Here is a 24,517-nt window from a genome sequence, read left to right on the forward strand (position 1 = left end):
TTCCCTTCTCCAGAGGATCTTCCCAACCCAGGGATCGAACCCAGGTCTCCCACACTGCAGGTGGATTCTTTACCAACTGAGCCATCAGGGAAGCCTAGATGGGCAAAAAACTTGCACCTGGCAGCTGAGTCCGCATCGCCAATGCCGGCCCGCTTGGAATCCCAGCCTCGGGTCCTACTGCCTCACGCATGTGCCTGAGTCCCCGACCCTCAGTCCCCGACCTGTCCTTTCACAGCCTCCTCAGATCAGTACTGGAAACCCCTCCACTGAGTTACCCTGAAAACCCAGAAGTTATCCTGGATTCTCCTCTTTCCCAAACACCACCTCCACACCCAACATGGAGACCTTTCTCCCACACGCGGGATGTGAGCAGGGCTGGGCTCCACCTCCAGGCTGCAGGTCTCAGCTGCAGGGGATGGTCCCTTTGTCCCCAAAGGGTCACAGCCTGGAGAGAAGGGGCAGGGACAGTGCCACAGCCTACAGAAAACTGAGCTGGAACGGAATGTCACAGTCAGCATGGGCAATCTGGGGGTTGTAGCTTATAAAGGCAAAGCTAATGGATAAATCCTCTGCAGTCTATTCTGTGAGCAACCATAAGTCATCTTTCAAAAAAATAAATCAATATACACGTACCCCAATGCTCACTGCAGCTCTGTTTACAATAGGCAGGACATGGAAGCGACCTAAATGTCCAGAGAGGAATGGGTAAAGAAGCTGTGGTACATATACACAATGGAGTACTACTCAGCCATGAAAAGGAGCAAAAGTGAGCCATTTGCAGAGACATGGATGGACCTAGAGACTGTGATAGAAAGTGTAGGTCAGAAAGAGAAAACCAGACGCCAGATAGTATCACTTATATGTTGAAGCGAGAAAATAGGTACAGATGAGCCTGCTTGCAAAGCAGGAACAGAGACGCAGACGAGGAGAACAAACGTCTGGATGCCAAGAGGGGAAGGGGTTGTAAGGGATGAAAGCAGACTGGGATTGACACATACACACTATTGATACGATGTATAAAACAGGCAACTAATGAGAGTCTGGAGCTTCCCTGGTGGCTCAGACAGTAAAGCATCTGCCTGCAAAGTGGGAGACCTGGGTTTGATCCCCGGGTCAGGAAGATACCCTGGAGAAGGAAATGGCAACCCACTCCAGTACTCTCGCCTGGAAAATTCCATGGATGGAGGAGCCTGGTGGGCTACAGTCCATGGGGTCACAAAGAGTCAGACACGACTGAGCAACTTCACTGGTAATAAGAGTCCACTGCATAGCACGGGGATCTGCTAAATGCTCTGTAGTGCCTAAATTGGAAGGAAATCCAAAAAAAGAGGGGACATTTGAATACGTATAGCTGGTTCACTTTGCTATACAGCAGAAACTAACACATCATGGTAAAGTCAGGTCTGACCTGGTGGTAGCCCACCAGACTCCTCTGTCTGCGGGACATTCCAGGCAAGAATACTGGAGTGGGTTGCCATTCTCTTCTCCAGGGGATCTTCCCAACCCAGGGATTGAACCCAGGTCCCCTGCACTGCAGGCAGATTCTTTATCGTCTAAACCACCAGGGAAGCCCTAAAGCAACTGTATGCCAACACAAATTTTAAAATTATAAAGTATTAATAAATGAATCACTCCCAGTGACTTCACCCAGTCCCAGCGCCACCTAGGGTCCTGGTGGGTGGGGATGGGGGGAGCCCTAGCCCCCTGAGGCTGCTCTGTAACAGTACTGAGCTCCTGGCCTCATTCCCCCGACCCTCTGTGGGTAAGTGACCTGCCCAGGGCCCCACAGTCCATCAGCCAGAATGGCAGGACCCCTGTCACTCAGCTTTCTGAGCCAGAAACTCACCTGCTTCTCTAATCACTGACGTGACAGTACCAGCCATGCCCGGTGGCAGGGAACACACACTCCATAAATATTCATTCTCTACTGTCTGTGTACTTTTCTGCAGTGCAGTGACTCAGTCCTGCAGAGAAACACTTGGCTGTTTTCTGTAAATTCATGCTGGTAGCCAAGGGCTTTATTTTGCTCCAAGGCTTGGGTTGGGGATGTTGACCTCCTAACAGCGCCCTGTCACCAGTGGCTTCTCCCACCTCTGGTTCCAACATAAAGCTGTAGTGTGCCCCCTACACACAGCTTGGAAAAGGGCTATGAGGGGAAGCAAGGTGTCAGATGGACCTGAGTCATGATCATGGGTGTGCCGGGAAGCCCAAGTCAAGGGAGGCTATAGACAGAATGATCAAAACAACTTTTGAAAACAAGCAGAAATGCATCTAGTTCTTGAGTCTGTGGACTGTGTTGTACAGAGTGTTCCTTGAATTGCAAAGATCTGATACATTTTTTTTTTTTTTGATCACACAGCATGGCTTCTGGGATCTTAGTTCCTGGACCAGGGATGGGAACGTGCCCACTCAGCAGTGAGAACAGGAAGTCCTAACCATTGGACCACCTCGGAGTTTCCCAGATCTGACACATTTTTTTTTTAAAATCATGAGACTTGTGAGCTGGGAGGAATTGTTGAAATCATTCACTTCAATCCTTTCCTGTTAAGAGTGAGCAAACAACTGGGGCCTGGAGACGTTATGATTTGGCCAAAGGCACACAGAGAGTTAAGAGGAACCTAACTTCTAGATGTCTTTAATCACACCCTCTCCTGTTAGGATTTAAAAGACCAAATGAATCCAGCTCTCTCCCTTCCCACCCCCACACTCCCTGCAAAAATCGTGCCTCTTTTACAGCCTGACCACCCTCTGTGCTTGAGTCTGTCTTATCCAGGAACCGTCAAGGAGGCCTGCCTATTGTTAAGGCATTCTGAGAGTCTAAAAAATGCTTGTTATTGATCAGCATCTGATTGCATGTAGCTCCTACCTGTATTAACCTGCTGCTGGAACTCGAGAATTCAGAATCTAGTATTTCTGATACCATTCCCAGCTACACAAGAGGCAATGAAAACATTCCCACTGAACTCCAAGCCCTATGAATGCCTGTACACTTCCTTGTGGACCTCCAAAAACAATATCACGACCTGAACTTATTCCTGGTTTCTGCTCTGGACGAAATTTTTCTAAACCCTGGCAGGGGAGGAACCCCCTTGGCCCTGAGTTCTGATGCCACTTTCATGGTTATCGTGGTCAGGCTCTTGGTGCTCCTGAAAGAGAGCCCCCTGGGGATTCCTTAGCCACCAACTAAGAATCCACCCAACCCACAAAAGCAGCAAAGGCCGCAAATCCTCCCCAGAGCGTCTGTGCCACGCTCAAGGCAAGAAGGCCTTGCCATGGTCTTGACCATCTATGTCAGATCGGAACGTACCCACAAGGTGCTGAAGGCCTCCTGGCCTTCTCCAGGCAGCAGAGCGGAGGAGCCAGGGTTTACACAGGGGTGCAAGCCAGCTGTCAGCTGGTGGAGAAGCAAAGCCAGGCACAAGGGCACGGAATTATGGAATTACGGGGAGGAGGAAGGTCATCAAGTAGATCACATCTTGAAGAAGTCAGTGAGAGGTACCATTTGCTAATTACCAGGTGTCAGCCTCTTTGCGAAACATGGAGGTATGTTATCTCATTAAACTGCAATTAACTTCCCTAAACATAATAAGGAAACGACTGTCATTCTATTTTGTAGAGGAGCAAACAGAGCCATAGGGAGGTGGGATCCTTAGTAAAGGTCCTGCTTTAATAAATAGGATTCAAACCTAGAGTCTCCAGATTGAGACTCTGAACCCTTCCTCCTCTGGCTCCTTTCTGGGCAGACTCTCCCTGAAGCGGGAGGAAGGTGCCTCTCCCTCCCTGCACCCCCCATCATAGCCAGGAAGTGCCCAAGTCTTCAAGTCCAGCTGTTTCCCACCCGCGGCCCAAGTGTCAGATGCTGCATGTGTGCTAAGTCGCTTCAGTCGTGTCCAACTCTTTGCGACCCCATGGACTGTACCCCACCAGGCTCCTCTGTCCATGGGATTCTCCAGGCAAGAATACTGGAGTGGGTTGCAGTGCCTTCTCCAGGAGATCTTCCCCACCCAAGGATCGAACTCACGTCTTCTACGTCTGCTGCTGGTAGGCAGGTTCTTTACCACTAGCACCACCTGGGAAGAGGCTGCAGGACTCAGCTTATGGAACAAAACGCCAAGTCAAGTGGCAGACGTAACTCACTCCCTCTGTCAACCCTCCCCAGAGACCACATGGCCAGTCACTGGTCATAAGGCCACTTTCTCCAGTGGAGCGAGAGATCTGACTGGAGCGAGAAGTTCCAGTCACATCTGGAGCCTCTAGGCCCTTCAAGGGCCTCCGGTACAAAAGTTCCTGGAGGCTTCCTCCAGGCAAACCCCTGGAGGGAGCACTAGTAATTATGGCGGGGCTGCGCAGGCTGAAATCCGACCGAACTTCCTGAACGGGGATAACCAGCAACTGGGGCCCAAAGCCACACCGTCCATGCAGGGCCATGGCGGTGGCCCCATCGGCCTGGGGGCAGGACTCTGCAGTCAGGAGCCTGTTGTGACCCCGCTCACCGTCTCCAGCATCACTCCTCCCGGCCAGCAGTCCAGACAAACACAGCACACGCGGGTCCACAGTCTCCTTTAGAATCATCACTTCCATCTGAATCACACATTCCCCCTTCTCCCTTTTCACAGCGAGCTCTTCACTCCCTGTACCGGCCAAGGCCTTCTTGATCCGAGCCTGAGCACAAGCTGCACCATCTACCTGCAATGAACGCCTGCTGTTCTTTAAGACATAGCTCAAAGGTCCCATCTTCTCCAGAACCTTCCCTGATCCCCAAGGGAGATTTCCTCTTAGGTATCACATAGTAAGTTATTTGAACATCTATTATTCTAACGAATGTGCTAGACTCTTACTACTTGTTTGTGTACTTCTTCTCTTTCAGACCCCAAACTTCTCACGGTAGCCATGGTTATAGGGACAACCATTGATGTTGCCGTTCAGTCTCTCAGTTGTGCCCAGCTCTTTTCTACCCCAGGGACTGCAGGACACCAGGCTTCCCTGTCGTTCACTATCTCCCAGAGTTTGCCGAAAGTCCATGTCCATTGAGTCGGTGATGCCACCCAACCATCTCATCCTCTGTCGTCCCCTTCTCCTCCTGCCCTCAATCTTTCCCAGCTTCAGGGTCTTTTCCAGTGAGTCAGTTCTTCACATCAGGTGGCCAAAATATTGGAGTTTCAGCTTCAGCATCAGTCCTTCCAATGAATATTCAGGACTGATCTCCTTTAGAATGGACTGGTTGAATCTCCTTGCAGTCCAAGGGACTCTCAAGAGTCTTCTCCAGCACCACAGTTCAAAAGCATCAGTTCTTCAGTGCTCAGCCTACTTTATGACCCACATAAAGCTCTTGCATCCATACATGACTACTGGAAATACCATAGCTTTGACTATACGGATCTTTGTTGGCATTAGGAAACTGTTCTAGATTTTTCAGCCAACAACAGCCCAGTCCTCTTGTGTGCTGGCATCTCCAATAGCATGGATCATGATCGACTGTTATTCAGAATATTGCACACCACTGACCAAGGTGAATACTGCCTTTTGCAAAAGTTACACTAGATTCTCATCACCTCGATTTTACAGAAGAGGAAATGAGTTCAGATGGGCTGAAGAGGCAGAGCAGTTCCAGCTAGTGAGTAGCCAAGCCAAGATCCCCACCCAGGCCTGTCCAACTCCAGACCCCGGGCTCCCTCTGTCCACCCTAAGGCCCTGATGATGCCTGCGCTGGCTTTGTGGGAGGCTCTCCCTCCCTGCAGGGCTAAGGTGCTCTGTTCACAGAAATGACTGTGTAGTTCCTCACCTCAGCTCAGCACAGGTCTTGGCATCCTCTGTGGTGCAAGTCACTTAATATGATCAGGATAAAAGCCAAACATTAGACATCTGAATCTGAGCTCCAGAACTGGGCATGAGAAATACTCCAGGAAATCCTCAGGTTACGCCAGTCACCTGCGCCCCAACCTAGAGCAGTCCCTTCCCAGAAGACTAAAGTTTAAGTTTAAACAAACACACCCACACCTAGCAAGGCTACCGCCTTCCTGTCACATACCAGTGATTAATAAACACCTTCACTCGAGTGTTAAAGAAGAAACAGGCCCACCCCTCCCAGGGGTAATCGTTTCTCTGTTACACTGAAGTCAATGCTTGGTTCTACGAATTCACAACCCTGGTTGCTGATTTTGAGAGTTTCAGTTCAGCCAGTTCAGTTGCTCAGTAGTGTCCGACTCTTTGCAACCCCATGGACTGCAGCACACCAGGCTTCCCTGTCCATCACCAACTCCCGGAGTCTGCTCAAACTCATGTCCATCGAGTCGGTGATGCCATCCAACCATCTCATCCTCTGTCATCCCCTTCTCTTCCCGCCCTCAATCTTTCCCAGCATCAGGGTCTTTTCCAAGGAGTCAGTTCTTTGCATCCAGTGGCCAAAGTATTAGAGTTTCAGCTTCAGCATCAGTCCTTCCAATGAATATTCAGGACTGATTTCCTTTAGGATGGACTGGCTTGTTTAATGATTTGTTTAATGGTTATTTTCTATTTCCTCTTCTGTAGCTCTCAACATTTCCCTTGTCTTCTGGGATGAAATTATATCCAACACACACTGTCCACTTTCAACAGGCCTTCAGTGTCAACAGTTGAAATTGGCAGGAGCGGAGGAGGAACGACACAAGGAAAGAAAATGAGTCAAAGAGAAAAGAGGAGAGGGAAGACCGCAGCTTGTTAAACCTTAAGAATCGTCTCTGGCTTCCCAGGCCTGCCTCTCCCTCTGGTGGGAGGAGTTGGGGGCGGGGGGCGCGGCGGGGGCGGTCCTGGTTCGCGCAGCCCGCGTGTGGCATCACCGACTGTGGCCGGCAGAGGGCGGCTTCGCCTTGTTTAAGGCAAATAACTGGGCACCTGGAGCTGCTATTCTCCCCGGGAATGCAGGTTTAAAGGCGCCTGCCTGAGCAGAGATCTTCTCAGCACGAACCATAAATACATCTCGTCTTAGCCTTTACCTCTGTCGAAAGGGCAGGAAGGGGCTGGTGGAGAAACAAGCGGCTCGGCAGGGTCGTCAGGAAACACGCACACATGTTCGTGCCTCATCCGGGTCTGGATGAATAAAAGTTTGGAGGAGGGGCTGGGCGTGAAGACTGGCGAGGAGGGACGAGACCCACCCTGCTCCGGGAGCGCAGACTCTGGGAGGGCTCGGAGGTCCACGGACCAGCCAGGGGAGCCCAGGGCCCCGGGAGGCGTTGGCACGCGTACCCACCCGCTCCTTGGGCGAGTGATGCTCAAGACCCGGGTGATCCCGCCTCCCAGGCCCGGGGAGAGCATTCCGCCCCACCCCCGCCGCCGTCCCATCCCCTGTATTTCTGCTTTTCCCTGAAACCCCACGCCCAAGCCTCAAAGCAGGTCCTGAAGGAAGATAGCAGACTTAAGACATTGTGTAGTTCCCTGAAAGAAGCAGGGCTTGGACCCACGTTCTCTCTGGGCACCTGCTCTGTGCCGCGCAAGATCAAGTTCTGACTCGGATGAACTTAGGTTTCAAAGGGCGGGAAGCAGGTTATCAGCTGGTGAATGAATGAGCAAGGTGAATCCAGGAAGTGGGAAAGGCTGTAAGGACAGGGTAATGTGACGGAGAACCCAGGGCAGGTGGGGCAACGGGGGTCGGGGGTCTAGGAGGGGCGGGGCTGGGGGTGGGTGGGTAGCACAGCCTTTCCAGGGACGTGATTTGGAGCCGAATCTGAATTCCTTATTCAGAACACCGCTCAGAGGTCTTCCCTGGTGATCCAGTAGCTGAGACTCCGAGCTCCCAACACAGGGATTCCATCCCTGTGGAACTAGATCCCACATTGCAGATCCCATGTGCCGCAGCTAAGACTCCGGGCAGCCAAATAAATACATAAATAGATTTTTTAAAAAAGAAGAACATCCCTCTGCTGCTGCTGCTGCTGCTGCTAAGTCACTTCAGTCGTGTCCGACTCTGTGTGACCCCATAGATGGAAGTCCACCAGGCTCCCCTGTCCCTGGGATTCTCCAGGCAAGAACACTGGAGTGGGTTGCCATTTCCTTTTCCAATGTGTGAAAGTGAAAAGTGAAAGTGAAGTCGCTCAGTCGTGTCCGACCCCTAGCGACCCCATGGACTGCAGCCCACCAGGCTCCTCCATCCATGGGATTTTCCAGGCAAGCGTACTGGAGTGGCTTGCCATTGCCTTTTCTGAGAACATCCCTCAGGTAGGATCAATTGTTTACCTTCTGGGGTAGGTTCTTTCCAGCCAAGGGACCAGCAAAGACTCCTTGCCTTCACACGGGCTTGAAATTAGGGGGCAGAGTGATCTGATTTGTGCTTTTAGGATGCCACTCTGGCTCCTGTCCAGAGCAGACACAGGAAAGGACAGGAGACATCAATGGGCATCAGTGGGCATCAGTGGGCCAGGCCACAGAGGACCGCTTCCGGCCCCGCGGCCCACATGGAGATCCACAAGCCCACCAGAAAGAAGGAATGGTGGCCCTCACACAGCTCTGCCCTCCCCACTTCCCGGTGACCTGCTGAGAGCCCTTTGCCCTCGGAGACATTGTTCAGCTCCCTAGGAGAAGCTGGACTTGAACTGCATTTTTGAGATGGCGTTACTGTTACTGGAGACTTGGAGATTTGGCTGAGTAACTAACCCAACATCTCACAGATGTTAATAATAATGAAGGACAGAGGGGATATCCAAACCAAGTCTGCTGACTCCAGCACATTGTGCTCTGAATCCTGTAGCCACAGCCTGCCCGTCTCAGGTCTTGGCCCCAGGGCCTCTGGAGCAGCTGGAGAAGACAGCCTAGGAGGAGTCAGGCCTTTGCTGCAACGTCTGTTCCAGGTCTGTCCTTCTCAGCAGAGGCAAACCCAGAGAAATCAGTTTTCCAGGGGCAGGTTCTGATCCAAACAGTCAGTGAGCCACACTGGCTGCCCCACTCCAGCCCAGGCAGTCCTGGAAGTTTCCTTCATTCAGCCCCATCCATGGCTCTAGGAGGTGGAGACGCTGGGAAGGCAGGAAATGGAAGCTCTAGAGATTATGAGCAAGGCCCAGCCACACCTTGCCTGACATGTTCCTCCCAGAGCCCAAGCAGGAGAAGCACGGGGAGGGGAAGCAGGGCCTCCAGCTCACTTAACAGAGATGTGTTGAAAGTACACAGGAGCCAGCTTGAAGGAGCTCCCACTGATCAAATTTGGGACAGTGAGTCCATCAAAACCAATAATGATGGCCATAACTCTAACACATTGAATTACAAGTCTATAATCCAAAGTGATACCAAAACCTGGCTCTGTCTCATACTAGCTGATGACCTGGTTCATGCTACATACCACCTCTGAGCCTCAGGTTCCCCCCTCTGTGCAGTGGGACACCTATCTTTGTAATGTTACTGTCAGATCAATGATGATAAAGGTTACAGCAGTGCCAAGTTGGTCTCAGGCCCTCAGAGAGTGAATTCCACAACCAGGCATTTGGATTCTGCTTCCAGTGAGTTATTTAATATGTTTAAACCTGGTTTATTCAAATGTAGAGAAGCAAAAGCAGTAGTTTCTACCTCACAGGGTTGCTGTAAGGATGAAATTAAGTGATGCATACAAACACCTTAGCCCCACAACAAGCTTCTAGTTTATCACTGCAGTCATTTTTTAAATTACTGAAAGGTCTAGAAACTATGATATCTCAATAGTAATAAACACGCTAGCACCCATGTTTTGTTTTCTAAATACCATTCCTACTAACAGGTGCCAGAGCTCCTTAGAGAAATAGCCAGGTCCAGCTATTTCTTGCTATTGGGAGCAAAAAATGCAAGGTGAGCCTGGACCATGAATCAGGGCTCACTTAACAGAGATGTGTCGAAAGTACACAGGAGCCAGCTCGAAGGAGCTCCCACTGATCAAGTTTGGGACAATGAGTCCACCAAAACCAATAATGATACCGATTAACCCATATAACACACTGAATTAAAAATCTATAATCCAAAGTGATACAAAAGCAAAACAAAGGGCTTGAATTTTGCAACCCACCGATGTACTAAGTGACTCGAGCAAGGATCTTCAGTGGATCAGTGGGTGCTAAGATGAAGATTGTTGGGGAACAGAATAGTACCAGGATCTTAAAGCAGCACCCCACAAGCTTCTCATTAACTACAGTGCAGTGCCTTTTCGTGGAAAGACCTGGTTATCATTATTTGTCATCAAAGTTAGCATTACCAGTGATGGGCTTATGTGCCTCTTGGAGGGGTTTCTCTGGGAAAATGTAGCAAAATGTCAGCTGGTGAATCCAAGTGTAAGATATATTCCTTGTACTATTCTTTCAACTTTTCTGTAGGTTTCCGAGTGAAAGAGTTAGTCGCTCAGTCGTGTCCCACTCTTTGTGACGCCATGGACTGCCGCATGCCAGGTCCTTCACTGTCTCCTGGAGCTTGCTCAAACTCATGTCCACTGAGTCTGTGATGCCATCCAACCATCTCCTCCTCTGCCCTCTTCTTTTGCCCTCAATTTTCTCCAGCATCAGAATCTTTTCCAATGATTCTGTCCCTAAATCTGTGACTTTCTTCCCCGTTGGTGTCCCAGCATCCAGTCATGAGCTCTCTACTCTCTGCTGGATGCCTCCACACCCTCCAGACCTCAAATCAGGGAGGCGTGCTGCCCACACTCATACCCCTAACCTGCCCTTCTCCTCTCTGTCTTTTCTGGGTTAATGGTGACTCTCTATTCTTCTGCAATCTAGGCAACCTCCTGACCCCTCCAGCTCATCCATCCCCTGAATCCCATCAGTCACCCAAATCCTGCAGATTCCACCCTCTCCGTATGGATACATCTCAACCAGCCCTCCCTAACGTGCCTTCGAGCAGGTCTCACCAGTTTCCCTCTGGATTAACTGAAGAATGCATGGTTCCCCATCTTTTCAGTCTTGCTTCCTCCAAAGCGGCTCCTATGCCGCCCACACAACAATCTTAGGTACAAATCTGACCCTGTCACTTTGCTACAGAATGCGAAGCCCTGCGATACTTACCCTGAGGGTCTGGTATTTCCCTCGTTGTGGCCTTAGTGGGCTATTCTCAGAACCCCAAGGTGATGTTGTCATTTGTAGCAAGAAATATATATTTGGTCCCTGTCTGTCCTGTCTGGTTACCCTGTCCCCACCTTCCTGGCAGAGTTTTCAAACGCTTGGAATTTCCTAAGTGTTGAGAGAAGTAAAGGTGGTTTTTCTGATGTTACTGAGGTGATTTCTGGAAAGCCCCCAAGTCTCCGAGGGGGGTGGGGGCTGCTCACCAGAAGAACCAACCACAGGATGAGAGGGTTGGGATTTACAGTCCCACCCCCAGACCTTCCTGGAGGGGAGAAAGGCTGGAGGTGGAATCCACTCCCCACGGCCAAGAAAAGTGGGACTGGATCCCACATGTTGCAACTGAGAGCTCACTGCTCTCAAGTGGAATTTACAAACTGAAACTAAAGATCCTCTTGCAGGCACTGAGGTTCCTGTGTGCCTTGACTGAGACCAGGGCAGCCAAATAAATAAAAATAAATAAACATTTTTTTTAAAAGGATGGCGTTTGTTTGGAGAGCTTCCACACTGGGGAAATGGATCTACAAGCTGCCGTGCTGGGCCCCAGACTCCACGGGGCCAAAGCTCCTTGGTTGGAAACCTCACCTACGTATTGCTTCTTCTGGGTATTGACGCTTATCCTTTGTACGAGACCAGTAACCTCTTGAGTCACCTGGTTTCCTGAGTTCTGTGAGCCCCTCTAGAAAATTAATTGAAGCCCAGGTGGGGGTCGGGAGAACCACTGATTTACAGTCAGTTGGTCAGAAGCACAGGGCTAGTGATTGGTGTCAGAAGTTGGGGGCCTTGTGAGGCTGAGCCCTGGACTCAGAGAATCTGGTGCTCCCCCAGGGAGAGAGTTTCAGAATTGGGTTGAATGGGCGCAGGTGGGGGGACACCGGGCTGGTGTCAGAGAACTGCCTGGTGCAGGGAAAGCCCCCCTGCTGAACCTGGTGTCAGGAGCTCACCTGACACGCCTGCCTGGTTCCCATGTCCAGGCTCTACCCAGGTTTCCCTGTCTGCACCACTTCAAGGATGCCTGACATCCTGCTCGGCCCAGCGCGGACCTCAGCGTCCCTTTCAGGGCTCCCCCGGCGGCTCCGGTGTGAGTCTGCCGTCTTCTGTTCTTTAGTCATCATTCGTGTCTAACTGCGACCCCACGCACGCCAGGCTTCCCAGTCCTTCACCGTCTCCCGGAGTTTGCTCAAACTCGTGTCCATTGAGGTGGTGATGCCACCCAACCGTCTCAGCCTCTGTTGTCGTCCCCTTCTCCCCCTGGACTCCCTGTATTCTGAGAATTCCCTACGTCTGTTTCCCCGTGGGGCTCCCAGGAGGCAAGGACACAATCCAAACTTGCTGTCTCTCTCCAGTGCCATCACTCTGCTTGACTTTGTCAACATCTGATTGCTTCAAAAACTCAATCTGAGAAAACCCTGGAGTCATGAAATGTTTAGAACTGGAAGGGGAGCCGCAGAACCCCTGGTCAAGCACCCTCATTTTCACCTGAAGACATTGAGGGTCAGAGGTAGGTGGCTGGCTTGTCGTTGCTGGAACTGAGATTCTCTCTCACTTCCCTTCCATCCGTGTGGAGTCAGGTGTGTAGATGAAGAAGAGAACTTGTGTAGGGGAGTGAGGAGATGCCTGGCTCACGCGCCCCATATACCCGGGGCCACCTGCCAGTCTTGAGGATCCTTGGAATTATTAAGGATTCGGAAGTCCGTCACGACCCTCACCAGTGTCCTGACTGCACTCAGGGCACTGAAACTCCCGGCCTGCCCTGTTCTCGGTCACACGCTCCCAGCCAGCATGATGCTGGACAGCGTGAGGGTTGAATCTCCTGCCCGCTCAGAGGCCATCTCCAAGGTCCGTGTTCCTTTTATCGCCATGTTATACTCATCAGGGTCGTTAAGCCATTTGGTATCCCAGGCAACCCGCAAGCAGCTCCTTGATGTTTTAACTCAAAGAAAAGACATTTCCAAAGGGGCAGAAAGCACTCCTCACTAGGGTTTACCTCCAAGGGCTCAGAAAGGCTAGTGTATAACCTTCCAAGGGACTACTCCCTGGAAGACTGGGCGCTTTCTTGGGTTCTGGGGGTGGAAAGGAAGGACCGGGAGAGGAATATCAGCTCTATAAGAACAGGTTTTTTTTTTCTTCTAACTATGAAAATAGATTTCTGTGGTCTGAAACCCCAGCTGAGTTTTTCTGCAGGGGAATCCACAGGTTTCTGCATCAGCCCAGATGCAGGTTAATCTTGAAATCGCCCAGCCAGAGACCTGAGGCCGAGCTAGTGGTTTCCTGAAAAGTCCCCTGACCTGCTCCAAGACAGCCCCATGCAACCCCGCTGCCCGTGATGCAGAGCCACCAAAGTGCCACCCAAGCCAGCCTGCTTTCAAAGCTCACTCCCCTCCACCCCTGCCCGTTTCCTTCTTTTGAAACCTCACCCTTGAATTCAGTTTCAGGGTTCCTGTAAGTCCCCCAGGCTGAGAACATCAGACGTTCTGATGATTTTCTAGAGCCTCCATTCATAAAACACCTGGGTGTTTCCACGTGGGATGTCTTGTTCTTCACAGGGAAAGAAACAAAGGAAGTTGCCAAGCCTGTGTCTCCAGGAGTCATTAAACCCTCCTGCCCCGATCCCCAGGATGGCAGGGTCCCACAGCCCCTGGGGTCTGTGCATTCGGGAAAGAAAAATGATGCTTGAGGCAAGCAGAGCCTTTGACAAACAGACCCAATCTTCAGACCGAGAGAGGCCTGGGGGTGCTGTGCTGTTTTTAGGTGTGTGGTCTGCAGGGAGGCCAAGCCTGGCCATGTACCCTCCGAGGTGTCGCCTTGCGGAAGTCCCTCCCTGCCCCGTGCCTCTGCCAGCATTCTCGTGTAACCTGCCCTCCGCAGGCCACTTCGGTGGCCTTCGGGTGTTTCCCTTGCCTGGTGTTTTGCAGGACCTGGCTCCGATCCATTGATTCACTGATACTTCCAGGGTCTCCAAAGCCCTGTGATTGTGCTCATCATGAGCCTGTGGGTCCACCCTGCCCCTTCTCCACCCTGCTCTGCCCCTGTGATTGCCGAAGCTATGGTGGTACAAGGGCAGTTGTCCTGAGGCTACCACCAACAGTCAAGGGCATAGGCCATCGCCGGGTCTGCAAAAGGCACTGACCCCCATTAGCACAAGAAGCTCCTGTTGCCCTAATGGGACTTCTCTGGCAGTCCAGTGGTTAAGAATCCACCTGCCAATACAGGGAACGTGGTTGGAGCCTTGGTCAGGGAACTAATCCCACATGTCGCAGGGCAACTAACCCTGAGCACCACAACTACTGAAGCCTAGAGCCCGTGCTTAGCAACAAAAGAGCCCACTGCGATGAGAAGCCCATGCACCACAACTAAGCCCTTTCACAGCAACAAAGAGCCCGTGTGCTGCAAAGAAGGCCCAGCACAGCCAAAAATAAATAACAGAAAAGAACTTATTGCCAGGAAGGAAACTCAGACCCTCCTGCGGGGCCATTCTTCTGATAGGATTAGATCCTAGGTTGAATGCTGCTTAAACTGAGACCCTGTATTAGTAAACATTAGTCTCAACCCCTGGAAAAGACCCTAATGCTGAGGAAGGTTGAAAGCAGGAGGAGAAGGGGATGACAGAGGATGAGATGGTTGAATGGCATCACCAACTTGATGGACATGAGTTTGAGCAACATCCGGGGGTTGGTGATGGACAGGGAAGCCTGGTGTGGTACAGTCCATGGGGTCAGAAAGAGTTGGACACGACTAAGTGACTGAACTGAACTGAACTGGTCTCAACCCTTGGTGGCTCAGATGGTAAAGAATCCACCTGCAATGCAGGTAGATCCAAGTTTGATCCCTGGGTTGGGAAGACCTCCTAGAGAAGGAAATGACAACCTACTTCAATATTCTTGCCTGGAGAATCGCAAGAACAGAGGACCCTGGCGGGCTACAGTCCATAGGGTCACAAAGAGTCAAACACGACTGAGCACACACAACCTCAACCGTGAATAAGTGAAAACCCCAAATCTCAGTGGACAAGACAGTGTTTGTGTCTCTCTCGCGTCCCCACAGAGGACGGAGTTGGTGAGTTCTGGGAAGTTACAGGGACCTTGAGGGGCCCAGCCACTTCCATCTTGCAGCTCTGCTCTATGTGCTTCGGCTGCCAAGGTCTCTGTGGGTATCGCATCTCTAGTCCAGCAACAGGGACAGAAAGGCCAGAAGGGGACAGTCCCTCTTTTTAAGGGCACTTCCTGAAAGCTGTAGCCACACCTTCTGCTTACTTTCCATTGACCAGAATGTGGTTATCATTCGCAGGGGGGTGGGCATGCATTTTTGTGGTTACAAGGATGGGGGCGGGGCGGATGTGACTGGCATGTGCAGACCAACGATGCTAGACATCCTGAAATGTGACCAATAGTCCCAAACCACAAAGAGTTTCCGCAAGTTCCTGTGGGGTATTGAGGTTTATAATTATCTAAGCTGAAAAAGACCCTGATGCTGGGAAAGATTGAGGGCAGGAGGAGAAGGGGACGACAGAAGGATGAGATGGTTAGATGGCATCACCGACTCGAAGGATGTGAGTTTGAGCAAGCTCCGGGAGTTAGTGATGGACAGGGAGGCCTGGTGTGCTGCAGTCCATGGGGTTGCAAAGAGTTGGACACGACTGAGTGACTGAACTGAACTGAACTGAAGCTTAGAAATTAACTCCTTTTTACATAACTTACCAAAAACTACACTACACGTGGTATTTTTTGAACTACTTAAATATACAATGAAATTTTCAAGCATGCAATGATCAAGGTTTTTTTTCCTTCAAAACTGTACCAAGGCTTGTTCCCAATTTCAGAAACATGTCAACCACGACAGCTCCCTTCACTGTTGCTGTTGGAAAAATTCAACCTTTGCCTAGTGCCACATGCAGAGGGATTTACGTCTGTGTGCCAGCTTCTGGGGCCCTTCTTTCATCTTCCGGGAGACGTGACCGAGCGTTTACAACATGTTAAGTGTAATATTTGTTATAAGTTACTTTCCCTCTAGTTTCTCTTTAAATAATTTTTTAAGTCTATAAATTTGATTTTAGGAGAATAAAGGAAAGCTACAAAGCATTTGTAGAGAAAGAAACGGCAACCTACTCCAGTATTCTTGTCTGGTTTCCTGACTTCCGTAAGCCCATGGACAGAGGAGCCTAGAAGGCTACAGTCCAGTCCATGGGGCCACAAAAAGTCAGACACAACTGAGTGACTAAACAGAGACAAGGCATTTGTCATCGAAGGAGCTGCTGGGTGTGATGGGGAGACCACTGGCAGATGCATAGCCTCAGAGTCACAAAGGAGCTGCTGGGTGTGATGGGGAGACCACTGGCAGATCCTAGCCTCAGAGTCACAAAGGCTGACCTTGACCTACAGCTGCTTCCTGAGTATCTTCACCTCATTTACAAAGATTCCTGCCAACCAGCCTCTGCTCTCAGTTGACTGTGGGTCCCAGCTCTCAAAACTCACCCCCATCAGCACAGACCATGTGGCTTCCGGTGTTGCAGACACAGACTCCCCCAGGAAGGTTTGTGACGATTCACCACAGTCATTCTGTCACCAGGGACATTCCAACATGCTTGCTTGCTTTACTCTTGGTTTGACCCATATCATTTGGAAATGAAGTTTTCAGCTATTTCTATCACCAAGTAACAAAGGAAACAGACACTCTGGCCCCCTGTCTCAGCCTCACCTGTATCTCCTGCCATGCCAATCCCACTACCTGCTGGGAAACGGGGTGCTTGCATCTCAGAGACAGGCTGAAGGTCAGGAAGGTCTGCTGGACCAACTTCTTGGTAATAAAAAAATCTGTTTTTAGATTTTGTTATGAGTCTTCCTGGTATAGAACAGCCCTCCAAAATGGCCTCATCAAAATTACTTTCTCAAAGATTCTGTTGCACCCCAAAGACCAGAGGAAATAGGGCTAAGAAGAGGAGCACACCAGAAAGGACCATCTTGGCCGGCCCCGGATAAACAGAAAGTACCCCGAAGGCTCAGCACAGGTGGTGACATGCCGGCTCTTCCCACCCCGCCTGTCACTGCCTCTTCCCTGCCTTTAGACAAGAGTGACAGCCCTGGGGCCCAGATGGGACACCACAGCCCTGGGGAGGGAAATCAGCCAGACTGCTCTAGATGAGTACAGATGCCTGGGTCGCAACCCCGAGGCTCTCCTTTCGTTGGTCTGGGGTGGGCCTGGGCACTGATGTATATTTCTCAGCACCCCCTCGGCAATCTGAAACCCGTCCCACCAGGAATCTGCACCACAGCTCCTCTCAACAGCTCTCTCCAACATGCCTTCATTTTGGCATTTCCCATTTCTTCTAGCTCCAGGGAGATGTGTATGTGTGCTAAGTCCCTTCAGTCGTGTATGACTCTGTGACCCTATGGACCATAGCGCACCAGGCTCCTCTGTCCATGGGATTCTCCAGGCAAGAATACTGGAGTGGGCTGCCATTTCCTTCCCCAGGGGATCTTCCCGACCCAGGGATCAAACTCACATGTCTTTGTCTCCTGCCCTGAGTTCTTTATCACAAGCACCATCTGAGAAACCCAGGGAGAAGGCTTTGCGGATGTACTGCAAAGCAAAAATGTTCATTACTCCTTAGTAAGACGAATTTAAGTCACCCACGATCTGTCCTCCTGTCTCTCCCCTGATTCCTCGCTTGATGGGTCTCGGTGCGCCATCCCTTTCTTCTTTTCAAACTAATATCTGACAAGTCACCATATTTTGAAAGACAACCTGGTAAACAAACAGGGTTGTTTTGGGTTTGTTTGTTTTTTTTTTTTTGGTAGGAGGACGATGGTGTTCCACCCACCCAGCTATAAGTCAAAGTTATTTCTCCTTTGTTTTATATTCAAAGTGAAATAAAACCAATTACAGCACCTGTTATGGAGAGAATTATGTCCCCTCAAAATAGATACATTCAAGTCCTAATCCCCAGCACTTCTGAATGTGACCTTATTTGGAAATAGGATTGTTAGAAAAGTAGTTAAATCATGACATGGTCATAGAAATAATCTGATATGACTTGTGTCCTTCTGAGAAGATGACCTTGTGAAGACAAACACGCATATGGAAAATGTCACATGAAGATGGAGGGTTGGCCAAGGGACACGCAGGACTGCTGGCAACCTCAAAAGCTGAGCAAAAGTCCCAGGACGGATTGTCCTCCAGAGCCCCTGAGTGAGCACAGCCCTCCCAACACCTTGGTCTTTGACCTGTGGTCTCCAAAAGTGCGTACGTTTCTGCTATAAGTCACCCACCTCATGGTGCTTTGTTACAAGAGCTGAGGGAAAGGAGTGCAAAGTTATTATGCCCACTTTTGTTTGAAAGAAGCAGTGGGTTGTAATGGCTGAGGGTGCAGACTTCCATGTCAAGCCACCCGGTTTCCTGTGACTTCCTGCATGACTTTTCTCATGTGGAAGATGAGGACCCTATTGGAGAAGGAAATGGCAACCCACTCCAGTGTTTGCCTGGAGAATCCCAGGGACAGGGGAGCCTGGTGGGCTGCCGTCTCTGGGGTCGCACAGAGTCGGACATGACTGAAGTGACTCAGCAGCAGCAGCAGGACCCTAATGCAGAGAGCTATAACTGTTGTTTAGGTGCTCAGTTGTGTCTGACTCTTTGCGGCCCCGTGGACTGTAGCTCACCAGGCTCCTCCATCCATGGGAATTCTCCTGACAAGAATACTGGAGTGGGTTGCCATTTCCTTCCCCAGGGGATCTTCCCGACCCAGGAATCAAACCAGGGTTTCCTGCACTGGCAGACGGATTCTTTACCACTGAGCCCCCAGGGAAGGCAGGCCCTGCAGAGAGCTGTTAGGAAATGTGAAACAGGTGATGTCTAAGAAGAACCTAGGCCCGGCACTCAGAGGTCCTCCCAAAGCACAGGGGCCTGAAGCAGGGAGCCAGGCTGTCTGTCCAGACAGAGGAGGGCAGAGGCCAGCCCAAGTGCCCACCCCCCTGGGATGCCGTCAGGGTGAGGGCGGTGATACACGGTGGGGGGGCCTTGGAGCAAGTGTCACATCACCGTCGTCAGGCTGCCATTGATTCATCACTGTTTCGGAGTTCCAACCCGACGCTGTTCAGAGCAATGTGGAGAGCAGTGTGCTGGGCCACTGTTCACACCCCAGGCATCTGGCTGACATGCAGACAACAGCAAACCCATTCACTTGGGTCTCACTGCTTAATTATCGCAACTTGGCACGGCTTCCGGTGCCTTGAGAGCCCTTGGACATGCACCATACGTTTTGGGCAGGAAGGCACGGCTGGCACGGGGACGGGCCCGTCAGTCCTGCAGCTCTGCTCTGCTAAGTGGTGGATGATCTCCAAACGTTTGGCCCCAAATGCACAGGAAGCAAAAGGCTGGCGCTCGGAGACGCCAGGGCCACGCTCAGCCGGGACCCGCCTGCCAATCGTACCATCCTGAGTTCATCACCAGTGGAAGTTTCCAGCCTGGTGGTGGAAAGAGGCGAAGGGGCAGGGAGCCATCAGCCGGCGAGGTGTTTTGTGTGTGGCGAGGACTGGCCCAGGATACATAGGAGCCTAGGGCCCCTCACCCCCCAAGCCCGAGTGAACAGCTGTGTGCCTGCCCATCTTGGATGGTCCTTGACTGTGGGTGCAGAGCAGAGCTTGACTGAAGCCATGTCACCCACTCATTCATACCTTTGATCAACCAACCAGCGTTTACTGAGCATCTGCTCTGTGCTCAGCCCTGGTGACATAGAAATGGTGGAGAAAGGGGGCCTCCTGAAAGTTGACATGGGTCTGGGCTCCCCCTATTCCAGAAGGATCCTTCACTGAATCCTTCCGGAGGCCGGAGGGAGCTGGCCCGGTTGCCAAGTTTGCTGATGACACTCATATCGACAAGAGTGTAGCAACCTCTATGATGGGCTGGGCAGACATGGGAGCCCAAGCTTCATTGGTGAATATTAAAAAGGTCTCAGCCCTCACAGAACTTATATAAAGTCCCCAGGGAATGTGACATTTGCAACCTGAATATTTTCTAATCCTTCTTGTGTGTGTGTGCTCAGTTGTGTCCGACTCTTTGCAACCCTATGGACTGGAATTCTCCAGGCAAGAATACTAGAGTGGGTTGCCATTTCCTTCTCCAGGGGATCTTCCCGACCCAGGAATCCAACCCGTATCTCTTGCATTTCCTGCATTGGCAGGTGGATTCTTCACCACTAGCCACCACCTGGGAAGCCCCAGGGAGACTTGGCCCCAGTGATTTTCTAGAGAGAAAGATATCAAATCCCCAGGGTGGCAAAAGGGCAAACAATGTACTCTCTCTCAAAGAGCTGGACACCAAAGCCAGAGCCTGCCAGCCATCTCACCACTTCCTGCTGAATGAGGCAGGCCTGTCGCAAAGGCAGACTTGGCTCCTGCCTGAGGCTGCAGCAAAGCCCCCTGTTTCTGGAAGATGACTCAGAGGTGACCTCTTAGGGAGGACGGGAAGATGGTCTGACAGTAACGGGGCAGAGGCCTGGCAACAGGGCCCAGTGTCCAGCTGAGAAGGCCTTGCTGGCCTCTCAGGGCTGGTGTGTCCCATCCCTGTGCTGAAGCAGTGATGGCGGGGGAAGGTACTTCTGGAGAAAGAAGAGGGACGAGGTCTTTATCTTGAGATGTGGTTAGAGGAGTATTCCGCCCCCAGGGAATAGGAACAGAAGCAGAAGGCACATGAAGTTTCAGGAGGGACTCAGGACCAAGAATCCAGCCCAGGGTGTCTCAGCTGTGGCTCTCTGGACATTGGGGCCAGGTACCTAATTCTTTGTTGTGTGTGTGTGTTGGGTGGGGGGTGGGTGTGGTCCTGTGTCTTGTGGAAAGTTTAACAGTAACCCTGGCCTCTGCCCATTGGATGTGGTAGCCTCCCGCACCCCCAGCTTTGGTGACCAAAAAATGTCTACAGATATTGCCAGGTGTCCCCCAGGGATAGAAACACTCCCGGTTGAGTCTCAGCCCAGCTGTCTCCTGGAGCGCGTGTCCCCCACATCTGCCTGGCCGGCTCCCAGACCCCGCTTCCTCTTCCCCCTGTGTCGGGACCCTCCTGGTTTTAGCTCTGAAACCCCACGTCCCCTCAGGCACAGGAGACCTGGGACAGGTGGTCATTCTCTGGACTCCTTCCCCTCATTGGCAGGAGGCCCACCCACCGTCCTTGAGTCCATGAGTCCTGTCCCGCGGCCCCTGCGTTCCCATCCCTATTATCCTACAGTCCGCTTCCTCTGCAATGCTGCACTGACCGCCTCCTGACATACTGTTCGGTCTTCCCAGATGGCACTAGTGGCAGAGAAACCACCACTGCCAATGCAGAAGTCTCAAGAGAGGCAGGTTGGATCCCTGGGTCGGGAAGGTCCCCTGGAGAAGGAAATGGCAATCCATTCCAGTATTCTTGCCTGGAGAATCCCATGGATAGAGGAGCCTGGCAGGCTACAGTCCATGGGGCCACAGTGCCTGAAGCGACTTGGCATGCGTGTATGACATACTATTTACTTTTGTGTGTTATTTACTGCCTGCCCCTCCTCTGCCAGCCCCACCACCACCACCACACAAACCCATAAAAGCTACTGCAGGGCTGGGATCTCTGCTTATTTCATGGCTGTGTCCCAAGCACCCATAATAGTAAGGGCCCATGGGGGATGCTGAACCAGAGTTGTTGTTTGAAGGACCAGGACTCGAAAACCATCATGAGTATCTGTGACCTCTGTCATCGCTCCACTGTTGATTATTTCCACCTTCCCAGCGTGGCTCTGCTGGCCACAGGAAGGGTCGTTAAGACACAACTGTGCCCAGACCGGCCCTCGGGCCAACTCCAGAACCACCGCCCTGATCCCATCCATTGCCAGCCTGGGTGGACAAGGACAAAGCAATTATAAATCCGATCCATCCTTCCTCAGTATTGGGATTAAATCCAGGCATTGGGATTGTGGATGATTTTTGATGTTTCTGCATTTTTTTTTCTTCAGATTTACCACAATGAACTTGCATTTATTTAATGATGAGAAAATAAACAGGGAAAAATATAAACCTTATTCAGATTGTGATTTTCACCATGACGGCTCCAAATAGGGCCTGGGGTCAGGCTCTTCTGTAGGACACGCTGAGGTCTGCCTGGGGCAGGGGGGGTTCCCTTCCCATCAGTGAGAGGTCTGTGAAATGGGCCGCTGACTTCTTGTTTTGAAGATTGTTTGTAAGGATCAGTGGACATCCTGGATACACCAGACAGCCAGTGGCAGAGATGCAGAAATGGGCTTATTGTTAGGGCAGCTCTGACCAGCCCCCAGAAGTGTGTTGTGTCCTAGGAGGCCTGAACAGTTACCCCATCTCTCCAAGGGATCGTGCCAGAGGAAACCTGGCTTTGAGGCTCTCATTCCGTTACCATCACGGTCAGGCCTGTGATTAGCCGTGTCTGGTGGACTTCAGAGGCCCTGCTTGACTACAGCCTAACAGTCGAGCTCCCAGGACCCCATTAGGAGAGGCACAGATGCCTTGGTTTCTCATGAGAGACCATCGTGACATGTATTAACAGCTCTGAAATCCTGAGACCCACCAGGCCTGACATTAATAAGCAATGTTCCCCCTGTTTCTTTTCTGCTCCCTCTCCAGAAACGGCTCCTCATGAAGAAGATTGTCATGACAACCTGAGTGCAGGCACTGCAGCAGGCGGGCCATGACAGAGGGGCCTCGTGTCCAGATGAAAGAGCCTGATGAGGTTGAGGCCGCAGAGCTCGGTGGTGCAAAATCCAAGTGAGTGTCGAAGGTCATGGCTGGTTTCATGAACAGAAAGCTGGGTTAGAGGCTTCTCCACACATGGGAACCCGGCCCCGGAGAGGTCTGCAGGATGCTCAGAGCCTGCGTGGACCTGGTCCTGCCCTGCCAGTGCCCCCAGCCCTGTGCTGGGGTTTCTGGTCTCTTTGTGCCTTCAACCCAGGTAACCTTGGTGCCAACAGGGGAGCAGTGCCCCTTTAATTCCTCTGACCCAGAGCTGTTGGAGGAAGAAGGTTGCTGATCCCAGCAGAGCTGTGAGAGCGCTGTACAAAGCCTGGCGTGCTAATAGGGGCAGCGAGTTCTCTGCGGTCCCGAGCAGAAAAGGCAGGCCCAGTCTCCTCTCCCAGGCCATCCGGGCAACCTCTTAGCCTTCAGGCCTCTGTCTGGTCTCCAAGATGGAGTTTCTCCTGCCCGGAGGCAGACGCCCCTCCCCCAAGGCACTCTCCCTGGTCCTTCTGACCAGAAGAGCCGAGATCCGAGGAAACCGGCTTCTGCTGTGGAAAGCACAGGCCTTGCTTGTCAGGACGCCCTGGATGGAATCCCGGCCCTGTCCCCCACCCTGTGTGACCTCAGGCAATTCACAGAAACTTCTCCAAAACACAAGCTCTCTCTGACGCTCCGGGTTCCCAAGCCCAAGCAGCATTAGTCTGACCTCTCAGTGGACACTGCTCTAAGCGCTACACACATGCCTCTCAGTCACCGCCATGGACCAGCTCTGTCATCACTCAGTCCCATTTTATAAACGAAGAAACTGAGGTCCAGAGATGTTAGGGTTCTTGCCCCAGGTCGCAGACTCGTGAGAGGCAGAGCCCAGAATTGTACCCAGGCGGTCTGACTCCACGTCTGGAAACAGTCAGCCCCACGCTGGATTGTTCTGGAGCCTACACCAGCTCCTGCAGGACCCTCACCAATCTCGGCTTTCACCACGCATTCCTGTTCCTACATCCCACTCACCCAGTCCTTCTTGAAGCAACCAAGCCCACACTGACCTCCAGGCTTTTGTGTCCGCAGACCCACTGCCCAGGTCTCCCTCCTACTCAGCGCTTGGCTGCATCCTCCCCTTTTGCCCCTCTGCCTACACACCTCCTCCTCACAGGCTATGCGACCAAGAAGGGAATCGCCTAGACTTCCGTCTGGGCTTCCTGTTAACTTGGAGGTGTAACTAGCCGGTCCATACCCACCAGGGGGTCTCATTGTCACCCACTCCTGTCTGCTCTGGGGGATGATCCATTCCATCCTCTGGGCCCAGTTCGTGCCCCCTTGTGGTTCAGAGTCAGCTCGATTTAGGTCAAATCCCCTAGCTTGTTTTCTCATCTGTAAAATGGAAAAAACAATACTGACATCCTAGGGTTGTTGTTCGGAGCCAACAAGAGAGTGTACGCATGGCCCACATGGCCCTCAGCTTCCATCATTATTAGCATCACAGGGTGGGAGGTGGGGGGAGTGGTGATCCGGGGACTTGTTTTCAAACAACTGCCCTACTAAGGAAACTTCACACACAGAGAAGCACAGAACTACAGAAATCCTGGAATGGCATCCCAGCCATTTTTTCACCTGGATCTCAGACCTATTTGTCTGCCTATTTTGAAAACTGGAAAGGCTGCATATAAAATTATAGAGATAATCTGAGCTTTTAAATGACGTTATCTGCCTGACTCTAGAGATTTACTTTTGCTTTGAGTAGGCACTTCGGCCAGGGGTAGATTATCT

Source organism: Moschus berezovskii, chromosome 13 (genome assembly GCF_049115385.1).
Source record: "Moschus berezovskii isolate FMDL1 chromosome 13, NW_MosBer_1.0, whole genome shotgun sequence".
Classification (NCBI taxonomy): Eukaryota; Metazoa; Chordata; class Mammalia; order Artiodactyla; family Moschidae; genus Moschus; species Moschus berezovskii.